At 34.4% G+C, this 19,848-nt stretch overlaps 1 protein-coding gene across 1 annotated transcript in view; it reads right to left on the bottom strand.

Moving 5' to 3' along the window:
* Positions 1–19,848, bottom strand: part of LOC138714650 (myelin regulatory factor) — a 472,560-nt gene that overhangs the window by 220,767 nt on the left and 231,945 nt on the right. The gene's annotated exons all lie outside the window — the stretch shown is intronic.

The raw sequence follows: 19,848 nt of genomic DNA, 5'->3' as shown, positions 1-19,848 counted from the left end.
GGCTCAGAACTGCACGTTCAGGAACCTGACATAATAGATGGAGGAAAAAAATTCCAGAGAATAGCTGTGTTATGCTACAGACATTTAAAAGTAGACCTACAGTACGTTTGAGACAGAATCGAAAGCTACAATTATTTTGTTGTTGCATTTGCAAAATTAGCCTCCATATTTCTACAAAAACATTTCTAAAATTAATGTTTTTTTTTTTTAATCTTATTGTTTGTCTTACAATTCTGAAAGCCAATATAAAAATTGTGCTACAAAAATTTAAGGAACTTGACTTTAGCAATGAAATGTTATTAAGAGTAATCTCACTAGAGGTTTTGATTTATCTAGAGAAAATCAAAACTCGATTGGGATTTAACTGACTATTACACGATTAGAAGAAAGTATATAAAGATTAGAAGAAATAAAATACTCTAATACAATAAAATATTAGTTGACTCACTGAAATTCTATTTCACTAATGTTAGCTTCACCAAAACGTTTGAACGGAGCCGCCATTTTCAATTGACTATCTATGCTCTAAACAAATGACGATTGCAAAGCATGTTTTATAGCACCGTAAAGAATTTGCAGTTTGAAATGTTGGCAAACAGAGAAACAAATGGTACGAAGGTAATAAAAACACAAGAAAGTATATAAAGATTAGAAGAAATGAAGTACTCTAATACAATAAAATAGATATTAATTAACTTACTAAAATTATGTTTCACTAATGGTACTTTCACAAAAACGTTTGAACGGAGCCGCCATTTTTAGTCGACTGGCTATGCTGTAAACAAATGACGAACGCAAAGCATGTTTTATAGTACCATATAGTAATATGCGTTACAAGAGCGGTATGTTGAAGTTTTCATGTTCGAGGAAAAGATTGAAAAAGCGAAACGTAGTTGAGCTTTTTTAATTTCCGAGAACATGAAAACAAACATACCGCTCGTGTATCGTACATTATTTTGTGCGAAGATCGTTTATTACATACCTGAAAGACGAATTTCTAATTAGTTGCAATGAAATCTCCATCTTGGTTTCTGTTTAGCGACGGCAACTTCGGAAAACTAAAATATCTTTCTTGTACATTGTTGCTATAAAATGTTTTCTGTGTTTACTATACTCCAGCAGACCGTGATATACGTCTGTCTTTTTTCCCCCAGTCTATAAATGCGAACTTAAAACAAACGGTAAGGTTACGTAATGATTTATTTTTCATTTTAATATTTTAACAATATTATTTATATAACATATTGCAGTAATAACATCGGCATCTGGAATCTTGTTGATTTTTTCACGGCTTCCTTAATGTTACTTGTATCAGGAATGCAATAAGTTTCGTGGAGTAGTAGACTTTACTTAATTTTTGCAAATATTTAAAAACAATAAATAACATTGCAATTTAGGTGAAATTGCAGTGGTAAGTTTCCAATTTATAATTATTACTATGTTTAACGTCTCTAAAAATAATATGTTAAAAGCCTAAAGCAGTAAAATGAATGTCGCCCTTAAGCGGTAAGAAGAGGGAAATTATTATGTGTGTTACGTTGGGAATACTGTATGTGGTATTTCACACTTACCGCGTATTGGTTCTGTGCGGAAAACAAGCAAATACGCACGATCTCGCACAAAAGAATTTTCAGTTTGAAATGTTGGCAAACAAAGAAACAAATGCTAGGGTAGTGATACAAACAAACAAATGCTAGGGAAGCGATAAAATTGTGCGATATGCAGCCATGATTGGTTGAAAGACGTCCATTCGTACCGTTTAATTTGTCAAAAGTAGTATGACGTAGTAAAAGTGTAATAGTCTTTTTAAATGGCTGAGATGTATGTTTATCAATTTTAGTGACTTACTACATCCTTTTAAATTGTTAAAATTGCGTCCTATTTTTTTAAAACTACTCTCGAATTTAAGTTGTAGCAGCAATGATATTTTTACATATAAAATATTAAAACTGTGCATCAATAAGGAAAATACATTTCAAATTTCACCTTTCCTCTACACTTAAAACTGGAAAATTGCTTCATAAGAAATAAAAAAAAAAAGGAATCCGGGGTTCAAGATACGATTGAACCACAAATTTTACGTAAAACGTTACATCCACAAGTTGAACGTTGGCGATTCTTATTTTTGCGGGTGTTAAAATAGGAAAGGTAGAAAGAAAATTTTTACGTAGGTTATTTTACGACGTTTTATCAAAATCTTAGGTTATTTAGCATCTGAATGAGATGAAGGTGATACTGCCGGTGAAACGAGTCCGGGGTCCAGCACCGAAAGTTACCCAGCATTTGCTCGTATTGGGTTGAGGGAAAATCCCGGAAAAAATCTCAACCAGGTAACTTGCCCGGACCGGGAATCGAACCCGGGCCACCTGGTTTCGCGACCAGACGAGCAGACCGTTACTCCACAGAAGTGGACAGGTAGAAAGAAAGAAAGAAAGAAAGAAAGAAAGAAAGAAAGAAAGAAAGAAAGAAAGAAAGAAAGAAACAAACAAACAAACAAACAAACAAGTTAACTGTAGTAGAGGTTTTATTTTCGATTTTTCTGACCTCTTTGAACTCTCCTCTGCCTAGTCTTCCATTTTCCGTAGTTTTCTTGCTTTTGTGAGGCAGTTAATCACGGCATCGTAAAATAAATGCAAGATAAAATTTAATTAAATATTTTTTTGAGAATCAGTCTTTTTAATTTCCTAACAAATTTCACTTTTACGCGTTGTTAAACATCGTTGGATAATTCTAAAGAGTATTTATTCGTTATCATATGTAAAAGGTTCATGAGATATTAAATACACTCAGGGACAAAAAAAACCGGACACTTTAATATTTGCTGGTATTTTGCAAAACATTATCTTCTCATACAATATTATGGTAGCCATCTGTTGTTATGGAGACGTGTATACATTGTTGATTGTTTTTTGTTTTATAAACAAGCCATTACAACCAAATATTCCAATTCTGCTTTCGGAGTCTCAGCTATAACAATTTTGTCTCAATCATTTTGTGCTTCATTATCGTTATCATTCGTTATTTCTTTATTTTTACATTTTGTTGAGTTTAAGTGGGGTTGTAACATTTGTCTTAAAACAAGATGCGACCTGAAGATGTGGCTCGAGCTGTAGCCCTTTACGATGATGGACGCAGTGTACGTTACATTGCAAATGTTATGAATATGGCTAGAAGCACAACCCATGATGCCATAAAACGGTATAGAGAGACCCTAGAATATACCAGAAGACCAGGTTCGGGTCGTCCAAGAGCTACAAATCCAAATGAAGACAGGTATATGGTGTTGAGAGTTCTTAGGGAGCGCAACCTGCCAGCTACTAGTGTAGCCCAGCAATTTGTTAACATGCATGGACGCCCAATTTCGGCCAAAACAGTTAGAAGGAGGTTGAAAGCAAGTGGACTGATATCAAGTAGACCTGCAACTGGTCCCAGACTTCTCAGGATGCATCAAGTTGAACGACTGCGTTTTGCAAATATCACAGGGATTGGAAAAATGGACAGTGGAGCTGTGTTCTGTTCACCGATGAGTTCAATCTGTGCTCACCTGATGGACGTGAAAGAGTTTGGAGAAGGAGGGGAGAACGATTTTCACAGTGTTGCATTTCCGAAAATGTGCCGTATGGAGGTGGTGGAGTGATGGTTTGGGCAGGAGTGTGTACGGATGCTCGTACAGAGTTGGTTTTTGTTGAAAATGGAAGACTAACAGCTGATAGGTATATAAATGAATGTTTGGCTGATCATGTTGTGCCATTTGGCCAATTTGTAGGCGATAATTTTGTTTTAATGCATGATAATGCACGGCCGCATATTGCCCATGCGGTCGGAGATTATCTCCAAGAAGTGGGAATCCATGTTCTTCCATGGCCAGCAAGGAGTCCAGACATGAACCCAATTGAACACGTGTGGGGCATGCTGGGACGGCGTGTTAAGAATAGACGACCGAGACCAGAATCGTTACAAGAGCTGAAGCGAGCACTTGGCGATGAATGGGAACTTATTCCTCAAGAAGACATTGCTAACCAAATTCAGAGCATGCCAAGACGTATGGATGGAGTTATTCAAGCCAGAGGGGGTAATACCCGTTACTAAAAAGATTTTTTAATGTTTAAGGCACCATAAAATGAAAAAAAAACAGTTAGACCAAACGATGCCATAGTTATACGCCCTTTATAATTTTTTTGTAAATTTTCTCATCAGAGATTTTTTTTTTCAAATGTTGTCGTACAAGGTGCTAAATGAAACATTATTTTGTTTAAATGGGTTTTGTTTCATTTTGAAATAATTGGCAACAAAATACAAGCAAATATAGAAGTGTCCGGTTTTTTTTTTGTCCCTGAGTGTACTTTATATGACACGAGCTGCTTGTAAATTTAATTAATCTGCTTACTTTATATTGCATATGTTTGCATAGTATTGGCCCATGAATTGTATTTGCTATAAATTGAATAGTAATCTGTATAGCTCTATTGATAAATTGTTTGTGTCTGTAATTTGAAGTAGTTTGCATGATATGTGTTATCAATTTCTGTATATCACAACTGGTTGAATTGTTTATGCCTTAAATTTAATTAACTTACTTGTTTTGTATTATACATATATCACAACTGATGAACGATCGTTTGCGTTTGTAAATTTAATAATCTGATTGGCTATGTATTGTATACTTTTAGTAGAGCCATCGATGTAGCTCAGTCGGCAGACTCGCTGGGCTGCTGATCCGGAGCTGCGTTCGGGCTTGGGTTGGATCCCCCTTTGGTCTTTGGTTTCTTCCGAGGTTTTCCACAGCCGTGGGACTGAAGCTGGATGATCTACGGCGAGTCCTCGGCATCAACCCCTTTGATTTGATTACCCCCCCCCCTTTGATTTGATTACCTGGTTGGGTTTTTCCGAGGTTTTCCCCAACCAAAAGGCAAATTCCGGGTAATCTTTTGGCGAATCCTCGGACCTCACCTCATCTCACTACATCTCGCCAAAATATTGTAAAAAATTGCACAAAATTGTAAAAATTGTAGGAAATTACTAAATTGTAAAACTGTAAAAATTGTAATTGTAATATTGTAAAATTTTGACTTGTTCCACATCTTAAAGCTTCATTGCTCATGTAAGATCTATGGAATAAAATGAATGAATGAATGAATGAATGAATGAATGAATGAATGAATGAATGAATGAATGAATGAATGAATGAATGAATGAATTTGAAAATCATAGGTGATTTTGACATGGCCGCCATTTTGGCGGATTTCAAGATTTTTCGATAATTCCTTTTTTAGCGCGTACGCATACTCCTTGCCTTTGAAATGGCTATCATTCACTGCTCTAGTCAAATAGGCGCGAAACACTGAACAGACGAAATTCTGACACCGCGAGCGTTCAGGCGACCCCTGTCCCCATGTGTACCGAAATGTAAGACGTTTTACGTAAAAAAAAAAGGAGCCATATCAATAAAATTCTAGGAAAAACCTTGAATTTGTGAGCCTTCAAGTTACTACGTCTCTTCATGATAGCATTTTGTTATTGGTTGAGTTTGTTTTGGGACGCAATAGATTCGAAGGCTGTACCTACATCGTCATTCTGTATGCAGCAACAATCACACACCGGTACGAAATTCAATGTTATTGTTTTGATTTCCAGCGCCCAAGATATGAACCATATAAACAAAGATTAAAATACTAAATGCATTTGTTTCCTGACACAAGATGTTGTGTTAACTCGTGTCAGGCAGCAAAGGGGAAAAAATACGGCACGTGTCTATTGTCAAGAAAATTATTTACACTAGTTTATCTCAGCAGATATGAACTGATATAATATGCAACTGCGTAATATTCAAATACATGCTAAATAGTGATATTACAGTTACATTTACTGAGAATATGCATACATCTTTAGTTTATATCTATTACTACACAGAAAAACTGATTATTATTATTATTATTATTATTATTATTATTATTATTATTATTATTATTATTATTATTATTATTATTATTATTTAAACACTTTTAAAGTACCCGGAGGTTCATTACCGCCCTCACATAAACCCGCCATTGGTCCCTATCCTGAGCAAGATTAATCCAGTCTCTATCATCATATCCCACCTCCCTCAAATCCATTTTTATATTATCTTCCCATCTACGTCTCGGCCTCCCTAAAGGTGTTTTTCCCTCCGGCCTCCCAACTATACACTCTATATGCATTTCTGGATTCGCCCATACGTGCTACATTCCCTGCCCATCTCAAACGTCTGGATTTAATGTTCCTAATTATGTCAGGTGAAGAATACAATGCGTGCAGTTCTGCGTTGTGTAACTTTCTCCATTCTTCTGTAACTTCATCCCTCTTAGCCCCAAATATTTTTCTAAGCACCTTATTCTCAAACACCCTTAACCTCTGCTCTTCTCTCAAAGTGATAGTCTAAGTTTCACAACCATAAAGGACAACCGGTAATATAACTGTTTTATAAATTCTAACTTTCAGATTTTTTGACAACAGACTGGATGATAAAAGCTTCTCAACCGAATAATAACAGGCATTTCCCATATTTATTCTGCGTTTAATTTCCTCCCGAGTATCATTTATATTTGCTACTGTTGCTCCAAGATATTGGAATTTTTCCACCTCTTCAAAGGATAAATTTCCAATGAATCGCTTTTACGGCATTTTTTTTCGTCCTAACGACCTTAAAATTTAACTCAAATAAAGTCAATACTATGAAGTATTTTTAGGCTAAAAAAATTTTAATTTTGACATACATTGGTCATTCCTGTAGGTCCTTTCTCTTAATTGGCGTATAGAATTTTGACGAAATATTTGGGATTTCCTGAAATCCCTTGTCGGTTTATTTATTTATTTACTTATTTAGTTACTTACTTATTTATTTCCTTATTTATTTATTTATTCATTTCTTTATTTATTTCTTTCTTTAATTATTCATTTACTTATTTATTTATTTATTTATTCATTTATTTATTTATACATTTATTTATTTATTCATTTATTCATTTACTTATTTATTCATTCTTTTATTTACTCATTTATTTATTTATTTATTCATTAATTTATTCATTTATTTATTTGCTTATTTATTTATTTATTCATTTATTTACTCATTAATTTATTCATTTATCTATCTATCTATTTATTTATTTATGCTTTTATTTATTTATTGCTTTATTTATTTATTTATTTATTCATTCATGTATTCATTTATTTATTCACTTATTTATTCCGTTATTTATTTATTTATTTATTCATTCATTCATTTATTTACTTATTTATTTATTTATTTATTTATTTATTCATTCATTCATTTATTCATTCATTTATTTATTCATGTATTTATTCCTTTATTTATTCATCCATTCATTTATTCATTCATTCATCTACTCATCCATTTATTTATTTATTTAATTTGCACGATCGTGTTTTTTTGTTATATTTACAACTATTGTTGTCAGGCCTTGAAAGTTACAATTCCCACACAGAAACTTGTTGCTAGGGAAACCATGCTTAATAACATAAAACTATACTGAAATAGACGCATTACAGTGCACTTATTGTTACTTAGTTACCATTACAGTGCAGTTTTGCGAAGGCTTTGGAATAATATTTCTCTAAATTTTCAATACAAAATATATTGTATTTGCAATTTTAAAAATATGATCGTGCAAAAAATATATATTACTTGTTACTTGTTGTGCTTTCGTGAAATGGATCTTTGCTCCAACATTCGTGAAGTATGGCTTTTACGAAGTTCGTCATCATATGACGAAGAACAAGAGGGTAATTTGTGTTCTGTCAGAAATCTTCAGACTGTTACATCATCTATTGGCTTGGCTTGTAATCCTCATCGAATCGGTGCCCTATCCGTGGTGTTATACTGTCTGTTGTGCTAATCTGTGAACAGCAATTACTCCGATCGCTGTGCGGAGCCCAAGAGTCTGGCAAGTCTTGCAGGGAGGGACAAATTAAAAAGCGAGCCCAGTACAAGAGGGATGGATCCCTAATTTGCGTGCAGCAGGTGTTACATTTTTTTTTTGTACGAAAAGATCAACATTCATGCAAAGCGGCGCACCCCCTCCTCTTCCAAAATATAAATGGTCAGAGCGCGTGATCGCTGCGCAGCTGTCTGTCAACAGGATGTATCATGGGGGATCGTAATGAAAGGGGTTGAGATATGAATTACTGCACTATCAACTCTTAATACGCGGACACACATCCGTGGGACTCCCACGCTCTTTACAGGTTTGTTTATATTCATTCGCACATGTCGGCCGTAATTGCCCCATGGTCTGAATTGTACCAATTTTTATTGAGTCTTCTCATTTACAGCAGAATGCATGGGACGTATTCCTTCCTGAGGAAGCGAGTTGGCGATGGGCTACTGAAAGGAAGAGCCAGAATATAAACCCTGGCAATGTCGAACCCTGAAACGAGCGGTCCGTGTTCATATCCTAGTAGAGACAAGTTATCTGCTCAAAGTTTTTTTCCGAGTTCTTCCCTCAACCATTTGAAGTAGAATTGCTGGGTTACTTTCGGCATCGGACTCATTTCGTCGTCATAATACCATACTCATCGGTCTACTGCAGCCGTGGCGAAAATGTGACTCACGAGCACATTCTGGCTCGCAATGATAGCTGTGCATTTCTCTTGCTTCCTACCTCCCCCAACCCCCTACCCTCTCACACTCAATGGAGTCAAACTCCGTTCCATTTGTATTTGTCTCTGACCTGCGAGTGGCGTATCGTCGCAATGTTTCTCACGAAACCATGTACCTCTACAAAAACGAAAGTTTCAAGTAGGATGGGAGGACGCATTTTTTTTTTTTGCTGCCAATATGATGAGAATATTAAATGTATGATTTGTTCTCAAGTATTACGAGGAAAACTGTTGTATAACATAAAACGGCATTATACTACATGTTACTGAGGAAACATTAAAATGTTAAGTATTATTATTATTATTATTATTATTATTATTATTATACTAGCCGTACCCGTGCGCTCCGCTGCACCTGTTGGAAATAAATATAAAGTAATTACATAATTAAAATAGGACGTTTGATCCAGGGAACAACTTTTACAACAGCGCAAGATAATCTGATTCGCTCATTACCCAATTTTTTTGCATTGCATTTATTGCATATATATTTTATATATTTTAACACGATTCAATTGAGCAAAGTTAAAATTTGAATTATAAAATAATGGATTGCTAAGCTTACGTACTATTACTGCATACTAAATCAATACACTCTCGTTGTTCGTTAATTCTCTGAGATTAAAATGAGTGTACATAAATATTATTTTAAGAAATACAGAAAACGAATGTACAAAATAGCCTATCAAATTTTCTGTGCATAAGAAGCTATTTTAATCTTACCTGTCCTCGATTTACTCAGACGTTACTGTAATAACATTATAGCATTATGTCCATCTAGAGAAACTACACTTTTCAATGGTGAAATAATAATTAATTATACAAATCGGTTAATTTAGCTTCTGATATTACTTCATACAAACACAGAAACATTCTCTGTAAGCTATGTTTAATAGCTTTCGATTGTTGATGTCCAAGGCCCCTGTTTCGATTGTTGTTGTCCATGGCCCCTTATAGACGAAGTCATTTGTTCTTAATTCATTGCACCATCTTAGATGGCGTTATTTTAATTTTAAAACTCATTTATCTCATTAAATATCAGTCCTATCAAAATTTTGTAAAGAATAAAACTTATCGGAAATCATGTTTAAAGAAACTTTTGTTGTGTAACATTTTTCACAAAAATCAATAATAAGCGAGATATTTCGATTTATTTAATTCAGGCCCCCTTATAACCCCCCTTTCAAATAAAGTATTTTGAATGCCATATAGCCTAAAATCTAAGCTACAACAAACTTAATTTATATTCCAATTTTCATATAAATCGGTTCAGCCATTATCGCGTGAAAAGGTAACAAACATACAGACAGACATACAAACAAAAATTTCAAGAATGCGATTTTCGGTTTCAGGGTGGTTAATTATATATGTTAGGACCAATTATTTTTGGAAAATCGAAAATTACCAGAAAAATTTCGGCTACAGATTTATTATTAGTATAGATTATAAGTTCTTAGTTACCGAAAGAAAAACAGAGAAAGTAAACGTTCGGATTCGAAATGAGGCAATGTAATACTTGGACGGTTTCAAATAAATATAGATCTAATCGGGATGTACTATAAGCAGTAACATGAGCTGCTGCCTGGAAGTCAAAAGGAGGACAGCAAAGGCAAAAAAAGCTTTTAATAGAAAGAGGAGTATCTTCTGCGGACCTCTGGAGAAAGAACTAAGGAAGAGACTAGTGTAGTACTTTGTATGGAGTGTGGCATTGTTTGGGGCAGAAACATGGACATTACGACGAAGTGAAGAGAAACGACTAGATGCATTTGAAATGTGGATATGGAGAAGAATGGAGTTTGTGAAATGGACAGACAGAATAAGAAATGAAGAAAAGAGTGGGTGAAGAAAGAATGGTGCTGAAACTGATCAGAAAGAGGAAAAGGATTAGCTGGGTCACTGGTTGAGAAGAAACTGCCTACTGAAGGATGTAGTGGAAGGAATGGTGAACGGGAGAAGAGTTCGTGGCAGAAGAAGATATCAGATGATAGACGACATTAAGATATATGGATCATATGAGGAGACTTGAGGAAGAAAGATAATAATAATAATAATAATAATAATAATAATAATAATAATAATAATGATTTATTTTAGCTGGCAGAGTTAAGGCCGTAAGGCCTTCTCTTCCACTCAACCAGTAAAAAGTATATATATATATATGAACTTACAAAGAATCCAACAATTTGATTTAGATAAGAGCTACATGTATACAAGAGTTATTTACGAATTAAACAACAAAATACTATGAACTATTAATCAAACATTGAAATACAAACAATGTAGCAGAATTAAGCTAAAATACATAGAATGTTAATATATTTCAAATAATGTTAGATAATAGAAAGAGATTATTATGAGACAATTTTGAAAACACAGCATTATCAGGATACACGTCTAACGGAAGGAGTATTGTATTGTATTGTATTGTATTGTATTGTATTTATTAACATTCCATGGTATTCATACATTGCTTACAGCTAGAATATGGAACAAGTCAAAAAACTTAATGCTATTATAAAGTCTTAATTTATAGTCACAGTTTAGATGAAATATATACAGACAAGATTTACAATATAGTCTACTAGTACAACACATAGTTTTAGTATCAATTTCATGAAGTGTTATTGAATGTCATGAATTCACCTACAGAATAGAAGGTTTGAGAAATAAGGTACTTCTTTAATTTGGCCCTAAATAATTTTATGTTTTGACTTTCATTTTTTATATCGATAGGGAGGCTATTAAAAATTTTTATTGCCATATAACGCACTCCTTTTTGATAGCACGACAGACTTGCCGATGGAGTATGAAAGTCTTTTATGACGTGTATTTATGCTATGAACTGTTGAATTAGTTACAAAGTTTTCACGATTACATACGAGGAAGATTATTAATGAAAAGATATACTGACAAGCCATGGGCATTATTTGTAGTTTTTTGAAAATAATCCTACACGATTCCCTAGATTTGGCACCTACTATTATTCTAATTACCCTTTTTGTAATAGAAATATACTGTTACTATCTGTGGAATTTCCCCAGAATATTATTCCAAAACTCATTACCGAGTGGAAGTATGCAAAGTATATTGTTTTTAAGGTATTGATATTTACTATCTTTTGCATAGATCTAATAGCAAAACAAGCTGAATTTAGTGTGGGGGTAATTTCTTTAATATGATTTTTCCAATTTAACACATTATCGATTTTTAAGCCAAGAAATTTGGTTGTTGTTGTTTCTAATAGGGATCTATTGTTAATTATTGCGCTAGAAATTTGAAATGTAGACAGTGATAGTCTAAGTCAGTATGATTGGAGTGAAATGCTAAGAAGGTTATCTTTTAAGGTGTTTTTAAAAATGTTTATTGTCTTGCAGGAATATCGGAATTATTGGAAAATGCTAGGTTTGCAGTGAAATGCATGTCGTTGAGGAGAACATTATGAATGAATATAGGCTAGTAATAGTAATAATAATAAATTATTATCTTGATTATGATGGAGAAGCTGGATTATAGTTAATTTTAACACAGTAAAATGCCACCTAAAGAGATTTACACCTTCAGAGTCTATAACGTAATATCCACATCCTTCATGAAAATGTTGTGACAGGAATATTAATCTTCCTCCATTTAGCGAGCATCTGCACTCACTCCAGTGTGAAATACGTCTCGAGCATCTACTATCCATGCCATGCAAGTAGGTGTAAACATCCCGGACAGCCTCCTAAGTAATTTTGTTTCTTATAGTATGCAAAACAAAGAGCTATCATTTTCTGGTTCATAATTCTGTCCGCTACATCTTTTTTGCTGCTATGTGCTACGGTTAGAGTGACATAATAATCCGGCAAGGTCGTATGAGAATTTTAAATTGTCTTCTTTTACGACATAAAACGTTCTGTGATCACGACCTTAGTCATGGTCGGGGAGCAAAATGAGTCATATCCTATTGCCTGCATAGTCTCATGACGCAGAGGTGCGGAGAGTGACGATTCTTCTCCGAAATTTTAATTTAATTTTATTTTTTGTAATCTTCGTATATTGTGATACTCAAGTGAAACTGAGAAGAGTACGTCAAGGATGCCCTTTATTTTATTTATTTAAAATTTTATTTTATTTATTTATTTAAGCTGGTACAGATAAGGCCATCAGGCCTTCTCTTCCCCTCTACCATGGGATTACAACTACAATATTAAGAATACAATTACAATTATAATTACACTAAGGACTGGAATTTTATGTAATTACATATTACATTCCTTTCATTCTAACCGTGTATAAATAAAAAAATCTTTGCGAATCTTGTAATTACCATTAATATATTACAATTTTATATTACATATTTTTACATATTTACCCCACATTACATATTATGGCTTGGTATTACATAAATCTATATATTTAGGGATTTTATTAATTTCTATTTGTCTATTTCAATTTTTTGTCTATTATTATTATTATTATTATTATTATTATTATTATTATTATTATTACAACTATTTCTTACCAATGTTTATTATTGTCACACTGACATTACTTATCCAACTTTCATTATTCACTTTCATGTTGTTTTATGGTCTAGATATTAATGTAATAACTATGTAAGCAATTGTATTCAATTAGAATTAGAGTCTGGCTGGGCGGAAGAGAAGGCCTACTAGCCTTAGCTCTGCCAGATTAAATAAATAAATTATTATTATTATTTCTATTTGTCATTCACTGTCTCTTCTGTTTAGAATCATGCATACTTCTACTCCGAATTATCTGTTATCGCGCTTTCAATTTCTTACAACTCTTCGAAACCGGCATCAAGCACTTCTTTCTATCCCTCATCATAGAACGTCTTTATACCCATCTTCCTATACTTATTTACTTACTGGCTTTTAAGGAACCCGGAGGTTCATTGCCGCCCTCACATAAGCCCGTCATTGGTCCCCATCCTGAGCAAGATTAATCCATTCTCTACCATCATATCCCACCTCCCTCAAATCCATTTTAATATTATCTTCCCATCTACGTCTCGGCCTCCCTAAAGGTCTTTTTCTCTCCGGCCTCCCAACTAACACTCTATATCCATTTCTGGATTCGCCCATACGTGCTGCATGCCCTGCCCATCTCAACTTATTTAAAGGGTTCGTAACACGCTGTTTTTTACGGTGATGGGTTGTTAGCCCTTCGCCCAACCCCCAAGCTGGAGGACCACCCCTCATCGGCTGTCCGCGACTGCTTATTCAATATATTCGCAGCTACCCTCCATATCTGGAGGCCGTCTCCTCGATCCGCAACCTGAGGACGCGCCATGCCGTGGTGATAGGGACCCACAATACAAGGACTCATCTTCCGATACTGTAGAAATACCTCGCCTCTGGAATTCGTTACCTAATGACGTCAGGGACTGCCGGATTTTATCACAATTCAAAATTAAATTGGAAAATTTTGTCTTAGTTAATGTTTTTTAGATATTGCTAGAAGAATTTATTTGTGTTTTTTTTTTCTTTTTTAATCTAGATTGAAACTGCAAGTTTCTTGTTTATGTTAGTTAATTAGTTAGTATACAATTAATTATGATACTTAATAACTCATTAAAAGTTTGTGTGACTGCAACCTGTGTATATTTTTGTGTGGCTTCACTTTGTTTATAGTGTTTTCTCTCTCTCTCTCTCTCTCTCTCTCTCTCTCTCTCTCTCTCTCTCTTATTTCTTGTGTAGCTTTATTTTGTATATAGTGTATTTTTTTCTGTTTATTGCTATTATTGTATTTGTATTCCTGGTGTTGTAGAAGAGAAGGCCTGATGGCCTTAACTACACCAGAACAAATAAATAAATAATAAATAAATAACAAAAGGAGAAAAAAACTTCTGCAGGGGAAGTTTACCATTTTTGAAATACACACATTTTAAAAAGCCTTTTCACCTACCCAAGAAGGGATATATTTCGGGACGAAACATAACGTCCTTGGTTCCAGGAAGTAGTAGAGGCACTCATCAAATACCACCCACTGTAAATATGAGTGAACAAAAGGTAACCTCTCTCATACAACTACCTTGTATTGTAAAAATCACTCAGAAAGCAGCGTTGCCTTCATGCGGTGGAGTGGGACGAGGACGACATGATTTGCCTCGAACTATAATTGTTCTGCACACGTCTTAACAAGCCGTTCCCATGCAATTTGCAACCTTACCCACCCTCTTCCTAATCCTTCCAGGGCAAACCCGTGTCAAGTCTGGCATGAGCCGCAATAAAGTACCCGAATTTTGAAAAGAAGCTGGAGTAAAGGAACAAACTGGAAAGTTGTTGAAAGATTAAAATAAATAGCTTTTCAGGTTATTGCTTTACCTCTTTACTTTACCTATACGGAAATGGGATTTTCCGAGGAATTAGGAACTATGGTTCTCGGCTGGAATAATTCTACCCTTCTGAATGAGACAGGAATGTCACTTTTAAACAACAGTTTGTAAATGCCTATAGTTTGAGGTTTTAGTAGGTATTTTGTTTCTTACAGGGAGCAGCTAAAATGCATGTGTCCCACATCTCTTATTTTCTCCAAATCCAGTAAAGCGTTGCGTCATTCATTTCACTCAGTTCTCTAGTTTTAGTACTTACAGTATAAAGTGCAAGTGAGTTTATCTACTGCTTTTAACCAACTAAAATGGCCCCTGTATCTTCAACCCTAACGACAAAACTAAAATCGTGGATTGCGATGAAAGCTTCTTTCACTACAGATGGAAAAATAGTAATGTGTCAAGTGTGCGGTAAAAAAGTCGGGTGCTCTATGAAATCACAACTGGAGAGTCTTATCTACCCTATACCTAATAGATATTGATATTAAATATTTTCATGATTTTACGTATTTTGGTACATATTCAGCTTATTTTTTTTACATAAATATGTACATATTTCACATCTTGATATTACATAAAAATTCGGTCCCTATTTATCACCTACCCTGTCCAACGTCTGCTTCGAGGATTTAGTGAAGAACTGTTATCAGAACACGGGAGAAGTGATAGTAGGAGGAAGAAGAATAAAGTGCATAAGATTTGCTGATGATACGATACGGCATTGTTAGCAGAAAAGGAGACGATACTAAAGGATATGCTACTGGAGCTAAATGACAGCTGTGAGCGGTATGAGACGAAGATAAATGCAAATAAGACGAAGACCATGGTCATAGGAAGAAAAGTAAGGAAGGTAAACTTACGAATTCTAAATGAGGCAGTAGTGCAAGTGGACAGCTTCAAATACTTGGGATGTACTATAAGCAGTAACATGAGCTGCTGCCAAGAAGTCAAAAGGAGAATAGCAATGGCAAAGGAAGCTTTTAATAGAGAAATGAGCATCTTATGCGGACCTCTGAAAAAAGAACTAAGGAAGGGACTAGTGAAGTGCTTTGAGTGTAGTGTGGCATTGTATGGGGCAGAAAAATGGATATTACGATGAAGTGAAGTGACTAGAAACATTCGAGATGTGGATAAGGAGAAGAATGGAGCGTGTGAAATGGACAGCCAGAATAAGAAATGAAGCTGTGTTGGAAAGAGTGGGTGAAGAAAGAATGATGCTGAAACTGATCAGAAGGAGAAAAAGGAATTGGTTGGGTCAATGGTTGAGAAGAAACTGTCTCCTGAAGGATGTACTGGAAGGAATGGTGAACGGGAGAAGAGTTCGTGGCAGAAGAAGATGTCAGATGATAGACTACTTTAAGATATATGGATCATATGAGGACACAAAGAGGAAGGTAGAAAATAGGAAAGATTGGAAAATGCTATTATTATTATTATTATTATTATTATTATTATTATTATTATTATTATTATTATTATTAGCAGAAGAGGAAATGATACTAAGGGATATGCTACTGGAGCTAAATGACAGCTGTGAGCAGTATGGGATGAAGATAAATGCAAACAAGATGAAAACAATGATCATAGGAAGAAAAGTAAAGAAGGTAAACTTGTGAATTCTAAATGAGGCAGTAGAGCCTTAAAAAATCACATTCTAGTTCGTGGAATTGCTTGTTGAATACATGTCAGGTTGCGCAACTTCACCTTAACCCATGACATATAGTAAATATTGTAACTATGCTGTTGTAAAATTGAAAATTAATATGTAATGTATTTATTATTATTATTATTATTATTATTATTATTATTATTATTATTATTGTCAGTTATCAATATCATCATTGCTATCTCTGTTTTCTTTCTTTTTGTTGTATTAGCTCGATGAGAGCACTACAATGTACTTTTAACTCTGTTGACCCTCTATAGGGCTTTAGCTTAATTTGTGTAATTTTCTCAGTGTTTGTATTTCTTTTTTGTATTTATATATGCTATCTGGTAGGATGGAAGAGAAGGCCTTATGGCCTTAATCCTGTCAGATTAAATAAATTATTGTTATTATTATTATTATTATTATTATTATTATTATTATTATTATTATTATTATTATTAGAGCAAGTGGACAGCTTCAAATACTTGGGGTGTACTGTAAGCAGTAACATGAGCTGCTGCCAGGAAGTCAAAAGGAGGATAGCAATGACAAAGGAAACTTTTAATAGAAAAAGGAGTATCTTTTGCGGACCTAAGGAAGAGACTAGTGAAGTACTTTACTGTATGTGTAGTGTGGCACTGTATGGAGCAGAAACATGGACATTACGACGAAGTGAAGAGACTAGAAGCATTAGAAATGTGGATATGGAGAAGAATGAAGCGTGTGAAATGGACAGACAGAATAAGAAACGAAGTTGTGTTGGAAAGAGTGGGTGAAGAAAGAATGATGCTGAAACTGATCAGGAAGAGGAAAAGGAATTGGTTGGGTCAGTGACTGAGAAGAAACTGCCTACTGAAGGATGCACTGGAAGAAAAGGTGAACGTAAAATTGCTGTTTTACGAAACGTGATTAGGGGCGACAAGAGGCGATGTTAATTGCGCAGCCCGCTGTTGACAGACGAAGGCATCAAATCTATTTGCGCCGAGAAGCGAAGAAAAGTTAGTTTCTTGGCGAGTTTTACAGTTTTTTGTGACGTTACGTGATCCGCCGGGCATGGCGCTTCTGTCTTGCATTTGGCAGGTAATTAAACGGAGAGGAAGTATTTCAGCGAGCGCGCCGATTGCAGCGCCGTATTGAGGATTGCCGGCCTTCCAGGGTGAACAGGAAGGAAACACCATTTAATTCCTATTCTGTGTCAGACTTACAACGAACCTGCTTTCTTCTGATAAAATATCACTGAAAATTAATTTATTGGTCATGCACCACCATTGGCATTAATGTTATTTCTTTATTATTATTATTACTATTATTATTATTATTATTATTATTATTATTATTATTATTATTATTATTATTATTATTATACCAGAAATGCATGTAGGCTACGTAGAGTGTTAGTTGAGAGACCAGAGGGAAAAAAACTTTGGAAAGGCCGAGGCATAGGTGAAAGAATAATTTTAAGTCGATTTGAGGGAGGTGGGATATGACGGTAAGGTCTGGATTAATCTTGCTCAGGATAAATGGCGGGCTTATGTGAGGGCGACAATGAACTTCCGGGTTCTCTAAAAGCCATTTGTAAAGAAGGTGTGTATGTATGTATGTATGTATGTATGTATGTATGTATGTATGTATGTATGTATGTATGTATGTATCTACAGTATGTATGTGTGTATACAGTATGTATGTATATACAGTATGTATGTACTGTATGTGTATGTATGTATGTGTGTATATACAGTATGTATGTATGTATGTATGTATGTATGTATGTATGTATGTATGTATGTATCTACAGTATGTATGTGTGTATACAGTATGTATGTATGTATGTATGTATGTATGTATGTATGTATGTATGTATGTATGTATGTATGTATCTACAGTATGTATGTGTGTATACAGTATGTATGTATATACAGTATGTATGTACTGTATGTGTATGTATGTATGTGTGTATATACAGTATGTATGTATGTATGTATGTATGTATGTATCTACAGTATGTATGTGTGTATACAGTATGTATGTATGTATGTATGTATGTATGTATGTATGTATGTATGTATGTATGTATGTATCTACAGTATGTATGTGTGTATACAGTATGTATGTATGTATGTATGTATGTATGTATCTACAGTATGTATGTGTGTATACAGTATGTATGTATATACAGTATGTATGTACTGTATGTGTATGTATGTATGTGTGTATATACAGTATGTATGTATGTATGTATCTACAGTATGTATGTGTGTATACAGTATGTATGTATGTATATACAGTATGTATGTACTATATGTGTATCTATGTATGTGTGTATATACAGTATGTATGTATGTATCTACAGTATGTATGTGTGTATACAGTATGTATGTATGTATGTATGTATGTATATACAGTATGTATGTACTGTATGTGTATGTATGTATGTGTGTATATACAGTATGTATGTATGTATGTATGTATGTATGTATGTATGTACGTATGTACTGTATGTGTATATATGTATGTATGTGCGTATGTATGTACTGTATGTGTATGTATGTATGTGCGTATGTTATGTACTGTATGTGTATGTATGTATGTGTGTATATACAGTATGTATGTATGTATGTATGTACGTATGTACTGTATGTGTATATATGTATGTATGTGCGTATGTATGTACTGTATGTGTATGTATGTATGTATGTATGTATGTGCTGTATGTGTATGTATGTATGTATGTATGAAAATCCCGGAAAAAACTTCAATCAGTTAACTTGCCGCGACCGGGATTCGAACCCCAGCCACCTGGTTTCGCGGTCAGACGCGCTAACCGTTACTCCACAGGTGTGGACAATAGGCCCAATAATAATAATAATAATAATAATAATAATAATAATAAATTTCAGACACTAAATACGTATATCCCTGGAATCCTGTCTGTACTAACGTCAAGAAAATAATAATTCTACCCGTCCTCTTTAAAGCATATCTAAGATTACATTCCGCCTACATGGAGTTACAGTTTCTCTCGGCCCCAACAAGAATCTCATCAAAAAGAAAATAAGCATTAAATTCATAAAGGAAAAACAATGCACAAAAAGCGACTGGAATTCAAACCCGTGCCTTCTATGAACCGTTGGAAGAGCGCCTTAAATTCTTCAAGCTCACCCCAGAAGCATTCCACAGTCCTTCATAAAAATTGGCACAGATGTCACGC

This window comes from Periplaneta americana, chromosome 15 (assembly GCF_040183065.1).
Source record: "Periplaneta americana isolate PAMFEO1 chromosome 15, P.americana_PAMFEO1_priV1, whole genome shotgun sequence".
NCBI lineage: Eukaryota > Metazoa > Arthropoda > Insecta > Blattodea > Blattidae > Periplaneta > Periplaneta americana.
The sequence above is the reverse complement of the archived record's forward strand: the minus strand, read 5'-3'. Positions and strand labels throughout refer to the sequence as shown.